This window comes from Chiloscyllium plagiosum, chromosome 50, assembly GCF_004010195.1.
Source record: "Chiloscyllium plagiosum isolate BGI_BamShark_2017 chromosome 50, ASM401019v2, whole genome shotgun sequence".
Taxonomy (NCBI): Eukaryota; Metazoa; Chordata; class Chondrichthyes; order Orectolobiformes; family Hemiscylliidae; genus Chiloscyllium; species Chiloscyllium plagiosum.
In genome coordinates this window covers 2,006,119-2,013,495 of record NC_057759.1, presented here as the reverse complement: position 1 = coordinate 2,013,495, position 7,377 = coordinate 2,006,119, and the positions used below count along the sequence as shown (strand labels likewise).

The 7,377-nt window shown below is 46.3% G+C and overlaps 1 pseudogene; it reads right to left on the bottom strand.

The window, feature by feature from the left end:
• Positions 1–5,506: 5,506 nt before the first annotated feature.
• Positions 5,507–7,377, bottom strand: part of LOC122544490 — a 31,206-nt pseudogene continuing 29,335 nt past the window's right edge.

Genomic DNA, 7,377 nt, shown 5'->3' with positions numbered 1-7,377 from the left:
TTGAAGAGACTTATTCTGTGCTGTAAATTTCTTTGACTTGAGATCTGAGAGTAGAAATCAGTTTGAAATGTTTTCTGCTAGTTGCGGTGTATATGGATTTTCATTACTTTTAAATGTTGGAATGAGTATTTCAGGATGGCATACAAATTTGTCACAATTGTAAATCAGTCAGTAGCTGTGTGTGAGAGACTGGTGTGTGTGCATATGTATGCAAGCACACATAAGAGGGTGGGTTGGAGATGGTGGTTGTGTATACATCAGGCTATGGCTCAGAGGTTCATTTGGAATTTACACTGTTTAGTTGTGCCTTTCACATAGGACTTCTATTTATCAAAAGATTAATTTTGTCCTTCTCAGGTACTGATAATGCCAAAGTTTCCTCCTATATCTTCAGAAATCCTTGCTGTAACAATGTAACAGAACGATCTGTTTGTTCACCTTGACTGTAACTTTAAAATTGCCTTCATTACAGGTGGAGTTAATACAGTTCCTGAATGTTTATTTCCTAAGAGGATACACTCTATCCCTCTTCTGATGTTGCAAATAATAATTGACTGAGCATCATGGCATTTATTGGAACTGAGCTGTTGTGCATTGAGTAGAGGGAGAAATCAAAAAATATATTGCATCAGTTGTGTTTGACTCTTGGCTTGAATGAAGGCAATTTTAAAAAGGAGCTCAATGTGTGTCTGACTCAATCCATTCAGACAGAGGAAAGGACGTTCTCCAATCTGACAACAGTAACATACCTGATAGTTGTTAGAAGCAGCTGGTCACACTTGTCTTTGTACTGAGGGAATGTGCATTATCTTGGTCCATCAATCATTTGCCTGGAGGAAGACAAGAGAGATATCTCCTGTAAATCACCATCAGCTGAGGGGAAAGACATCAACTGATCAATGCCACATTCAGGTAATGATCATGATAATTCTTTGTTTTGAAACAGGGCAAGGTGAACAGACCAAGGCCTGGCTAAGCTCTAGCACTGAGCTCCTCCCAGTGTTTTTCTGTTTACAAAATTCTAAAACAATTTACTATGGTACCAACATCTGCATAGTTTCATAAGTAGAATGATAACCCAGTTCAATATTCAGCTCCCAATACACTAATTGTAGAAGGAAGAACAAAGGGCACTATTGTCACATTTAGATAACTCCTTTTTTTCCCAACAATTCAGTGTCTATTCGCAACAAATAGCGGGAAACAGAAGCCAAACAATGAATTTCCATCCGTATTTAGGGAATTAAAAACCACAAGAATGTCCCACAGCAGCTTCCTCCCGCTCTGCCTCCCTCAGCAGGCCCACACACAGCCCGAGAAAGGCCTCTCTCTTCCCCCCAGCCCGCTCACTCCAAGTTCCGGGACCAGTTCCTGCTCCGCTCGGCCTCTTACAAACAGCCCCCGGTTCTCCCCGAACTCACCCCGAATCAATCCCGGTCTCGGAGCCCCCTCTGTGTCCCAGGCTCCCATCCCGATGTGCTGCTGGAAGGAGCCTGCTGTTCCCTCGCTTCCCTGGGCGCTGATCCCTCCATTGCGGTCTGTTTCAAACAAACCTCTTGCATTCACTGAGTGAATGCTCTTCAATGGCAGCGCTGGGGGAGGGACTCACGCATGCGCTCATCTACTCAGGAACGCCTGCTTTGGAGGAAGGGCAGCATCGCGCATGCGCCTAAGGATGCAGGAATAAATCATTCACATTAAACTGTGACAGCAGCGGTGATAAATCCAGCGCAATATTGGGGATTGGGATTAAAGTACAAATATTACTTCCAAAAAAAAGGAATGTTTTCTCTCGAGCAGAGATGACTGCGGTGGAACACATGATTGAAGTATAAACGATTTATGAGGCGTGTGGGACAGGGTGAATAGAGAGAAGCTGTTTCCCTTGTTTGAGCGAGCAATCACAAGTGGTGCTTAGGTAATGATATGGTGAGGGTAAGGATTCTCGCTATGGTGAAGGGTTAGATGTAAAGATATTGAGGGAATTTCAGAAAAATCTTTTCACTCAGCAAATGGTAGAAATCTGGAAGACACTGCATGCGAAGGTGGTGGAGGCCAGAAACCTTAACCTTTAAAAAGTATTTGGATGAGCACTTCAAATGTCAGTTCCCGAGCCACCATTCACGGTGGGATATGAACGGTGAATATCTCCCCAGGCAAACCAAAAAGAAACGTGTCTCCGTCTTTGAGTACTAGGAGCAGATGCATCTTACGATTGGCGGTCCATGCCTTAAGTTCTATATCTAAGTAGACTCGAACCTGGGTCTCTGGCGTTGTTTTCTCCGATTTCAAATTACGGTAAATGAGGCTTTCTGCTGTCAGTGAGAGATTATCAAAATGAACCGAGATCAAACCAGAGCAGCTGCAGGACTGGGATGGCAAATGTGGAGCTTTTGCTGATGTCAGAACTAGTGCAAAAAGGCTGGGCGACATTAAAATATTGTCTAAAGACGATTATTGAGCTCAGCCAGAAGAACGTTCTGTACTGTTTAATCAACATATCGGAGTGCTTTCAAAATGTGAAATGAAGAGATTAATTGCAGATTGCAGTTCTTGGCGCTTGCTTTTGTTTCTGCCAGTTCTTCAGGTCCAGAAAAGAGAAAAATGTAGAAAGAGATAGATGCAGTTAGGCAAATGGATGAGCGAGAGAGATTGTCTAAAGTATATATTTATAACCTAATGAACAAGTATTGATGAATTCCCCTCTGATCAAGGTTCTCCTTTTTTATACATCATTTTTCTATGTAAAACGTACTCCGTTATTTGTGAAATGGCGGGCTTTTCAAATTGGAAGGAAAGGTGTTGATGATTTGGCGCGTGCTTCAAGAGTAGAGAATGTGCCCTCTCTTCTCCCTGCCTCTCGGGAGCATGTTAAACACCGGTGATTTTTTTTTTCTTTCTGTTTGCTGCTATTTGCTCAAGTCACTCTCTAATATTTTATTATTCTGGGAGCGACAAGCCCCGGTTGGGGTGTGAGCCCTGAGTGTCACCACTAGGAAACAAAAGAAGTGCTCCTTTTCTTACAGATGATTTGGCGCCATGTTTCCGCGCCAGCTTTCTCAGCAATGATGATGTAGTTACAGCTGGTGGGAACACCAAGGGAGACAGTGAGGAGAGAGAGGATTTAATCCGGAATTAATACTGCACTACTATAATGAAGCATGTGAAAATTACATAACATTCACAGCACCGTATATTCTAGTCACTGCCGCTTGTGCGATCTGTGTCTTCAACTAACTCAAAGATCAGCAAGGCGGCCTTTTTATGGAGCCACAGAAAATGGGGGAAATACTAAATGAATATTTTGCATCAGTATTTACTGTGGAAAAGGATATGGAAGATATAGACTGTCGGGAAATAGATGGTGACATCTTGCAAAATGTCCAGATTACAGAGTAGGAAGTGTTGGATGTCTTGAAATGGTTAAAAGTGGATAAATCCCCAGGACCTGATCAGGTGTACCCAAGAACTCTGTGGGAAGCTAGAGAAGTGATTTCTGGGCCTCTTGCTGAGATATTTGTATCGTCGATAGTTACAGATGAGGTGCCAGAAGACTGGAGGTTGGCAAAGGTGGTGCCACTGTTTAAGAAGGGCGGGAAAGGCAAGCCAGGTAAGTGTAGACTGGTGAGCCTGACCTCAGTGGTGGGCAAGTTGTTGTAGGGAATCCGAAGACCCCTCGGAATCCTAGTAGCACACAAACCCACCAACACTCAAACAAAAACGAACAAACTTAAAAGACCCAGTACAACCCATGGACAAAACCAACGTCATCTACAAAATTCCATGCAAGGACTGCCACAAGCACTACGTAGGAAAAACAGGAAGAAAGTTAGCCACCAGGATACACAAACACCAGCTAGCCACAAAAAAAACACGGCCCTCTCTCCCTTGTAGCCCTACACACGTATGAAGAAAAAAACACCATTTCGACTGGGACAACACATCTATCCTGGGACAGACTAAGCAAAGACATGCCAGAGAATTCCTAGAGGCCTGGCACTCCAACCACAACGCCATAAACAAATGCATAGATCTCGCTGCCATCTATCAACCCCTCAGAAAATGAACAGGAAATGACATCACTACAAACCCCAGGAACCCCACCCAGGAGAAAGATATAAATCGGAAGCAGGAGACAACAGCTTCGCTTCACTTGGAGTTCGTCACTGATGGTGTTACCTAGCCAGGTAATGAAACGTCTGGATATCAAACCTACAGCTCAGCGAGCAAACCTACATCCTCAACCTGAGCTACACACCTTCACAAACCTTGCAAAAAGCAAGATTACATCTCATGGAATACAGGGAGAACTAGTCACTTGGATACAGAACTGGCTCAAAGGTAGAAGACAGAGGGTGGTGGTGGAGGGTTGTTTTTCAGACTGGAGGCCTGTGACCAGTGAAGTGCCACAAGGATCGGTGCTGGGCCCTCTACTTTTTGTCATTTACATAAATGATTTGGATGAGAGCATAAGTAGTACAGTTAGTAAGTTTGCAGATGACGCCAAAATTGGAGGTGTAGTGGACAGCAAAGAGGGTTACCTCAGATTAGAACAGGATCTGGACCAGATGGGCCAATGGGCTGAGAAGTGGTTGATGGAGTTTACTTCAGATAAATGTGAGGTGCTGCATTTTGGGAAAGCAAATCTTAGCTGAATGGTAAGGTCCTAGGGTGTGTTGCTGAACAGAGACCTTGGATTGCAGGTTCATAGCTCCTTGAAAGTGGAATCGCAGGTAGATAGGATAGCGAAGAAGGCGTTTGGTATGCTTTCCTTTATTGGTCAGAGTATTGAGTATAGGAGTTGGGAGCTCATGTTGCAGCTGTACAGGACATTGGTCAGGCCACTGTTGGAATATTGCGTGCAATTCTGGTCTCCCTCCTATCGGAAAGATGTGAAACATGAAAGGTTCAGAGAAAATTTGCAAGGATGTTGGCAGGGTTGGAGGATCTGAGCTACAGGGGGAGGCTGAACAGGCTGGGGCTGTTTACCCTGGAGCATCGAGGACTGACCTTATAGAGCTTTGCAAAATTATGAGGGACATGGATAGGATAAATAGGTAAAGTCTTTTCCCTGGGGTCGGGGAGTCCAGAACTAGAGGACATTGGTTGAGGGTGAGAGGGGAAAGAGACCTAAGGGGCAACTTTTTTCATGCAGAGGGTGTTACGTGTAATAAATGAGCTGCCAGAGGATGTGGTGGAGGCTGGTACAATTGCAACATTTAAGAGGCATTTGGATGGGTATATGAATAGGAAGGGATTGGAGGAATATGGGCCAGGTGCTGGGAGATGGGACTAGATTGGGTTGGGATATCTGGTCGGCATGGACAGGTTGGACCGAGGCTCTTTTTCCATGCTGTACATCTCTATGACGCTAACTCTTCTGAACTGCATTACTGACGCCATGGTCCGCCCCCCTTTAATATTATCCAAAACCATATTCCAACGACTGCGATCGCTTCCCGCTCTCTCTGGGTGGTTCAGTGGCTCTGAAAAGAGCCGTGTTTTACTCTCTCTCTCGGGGTGAGTGTGCAGGGCCGGCTATGCTCCGTTTAGGCGCGCTCCCCGCGGATCCGGCGGGCCAGCTGGATGTCTTTGGGCATGATGGTGACCCGCTTGGCGTGGATGGCACACAGGTTGGTGTCCTCAAACAGTCCCACCAGGTAAGCCTCGCTGGCCTCCTGCAGGGCCATCACCGCCGAGCTCTGGAAGCGCAGGTCGGTCTTGAAGTCCTGAGCGATCTCTCGCACCAGGCGCTGGAAGGGCAGTTTGCGGATCAGCAGCTCGGTGGATTTCTGGTAGCGGCGGATCTCCCGCAGAGCCACCGTGCCGGGCCTGTAGCGATGAGGCTTCTTCACTCCGCCCGTGGCCGGAGCGCTCTTGCGGGCCGCTTTGGTCGCCAGCTGCTTGCGGGGAGCTTTCCCTCCGGTGGATTTGCGCGCTGTCTGCTTGGTTCTGGCCATTCTCCTCAACTCGCAGTTACACACACACAGGCTGCTGCTGTCAATGCTGAGGCTGCTGCGGTGCTCCCTGTTTAAGGGAACGGAGAGCCCGCCCTAGAGCTGGGATTGGATACAGCCCTGTCCCTCAGCCCACAGAGAAACAGCTCCGGATGACACAGAAAAGGCAGGAAAAGAATTGTTGGAGTCTGATTGGTTCACTGGAAATGACAGTTGCTCAATTTCAAATTGCCCGCTGAATTCACCCTCACAAACCTCGCGATTAAAGTAACCATTAAAACGCAAAAACGCCATCCGTCCGCAACTAAGATAAAATTTAATATTTTATAGTAACTCTTTAAAACCTAGTTAGCAGTCAGCGTGAACAGGAGGCGTGATCATTGCCTGATCTGTCTGTAACAGGCAGGAGGAAAGGCGGGGTTTAAAACAGCCCAGACAAACTGAACAACCGAACTTGTGCCGGCCGTGAATCAATCTAAACAACCCCGCCAATTTAAACAACTTAAAAGCAATAAAAGGACAGAATCTCACTTTATGATTAAATTACCCACAGTGTGGAGACAGGCCCTTCGGCCCAACAAGTCCACACCGACCCTCCGAAGAGCAACCCCACCCAAACCAATTCCCCTACATTTACCCCTGACTAATCCACCTTACACTATGGGCAATTTAGCACAGCCAATTCACCTGACCTGCACATCTTTGGACTGTGGGAGGAAACCGGAGCAGCCAGAGGAAACCCACGCAGGCACGGGGAGAATGAGCAAACTCCACACAGGCGTCCCTGGCGCTGTATGGCGGCAGTGCTAACCTCTGAGCCATCGTGCCGCCCCTGGGATTTTTTATTACCCCCAGAATGTAATTAGCCCCGAAGGCAATGTGGAATTGCTACCTGAACTGTCTGTAACAGGCAGATGGAAGGAACACGCAATGAAAACATCCGCAGGGTCTCAGAATCAAAACTGAACAAAGTAACATTCCTGAACGGGTCAATGAAATAAAAATACTACAATGTGTCACTCAGTAGTTATAAGTAACGAAGTGAAACAACCAGATGGATATCAATAAACCCTCCCTATATGATACCTTCCCCATTCACATGCTATGGTTTACGAGAGCGGAGACCTGTGTGTATTTGAGCTATTCAGATCAATTAATATTTAAGGTAGGTCTGCGCTCATGCGTCGGGACGGGGAACATTTGATCCGGGCTCAGCTCTTTCCTGAGAGATGTGGGTGGCTCTGATAAGAGCCTTTGGTTTCAGATGGTTACAGATTACACTGACGGGTTCATTTTTTTGCTGCTGTCTTGATCACTTTCGCTTTGGGCTTGGCCTTGCTTTTAGCCGGTTTGCTGAGGGGTTTGGGGGCTTTAGGGCCCTTGGCCTTTTTCACCTTCTTCACGGGAGTCCGTTTCTTTG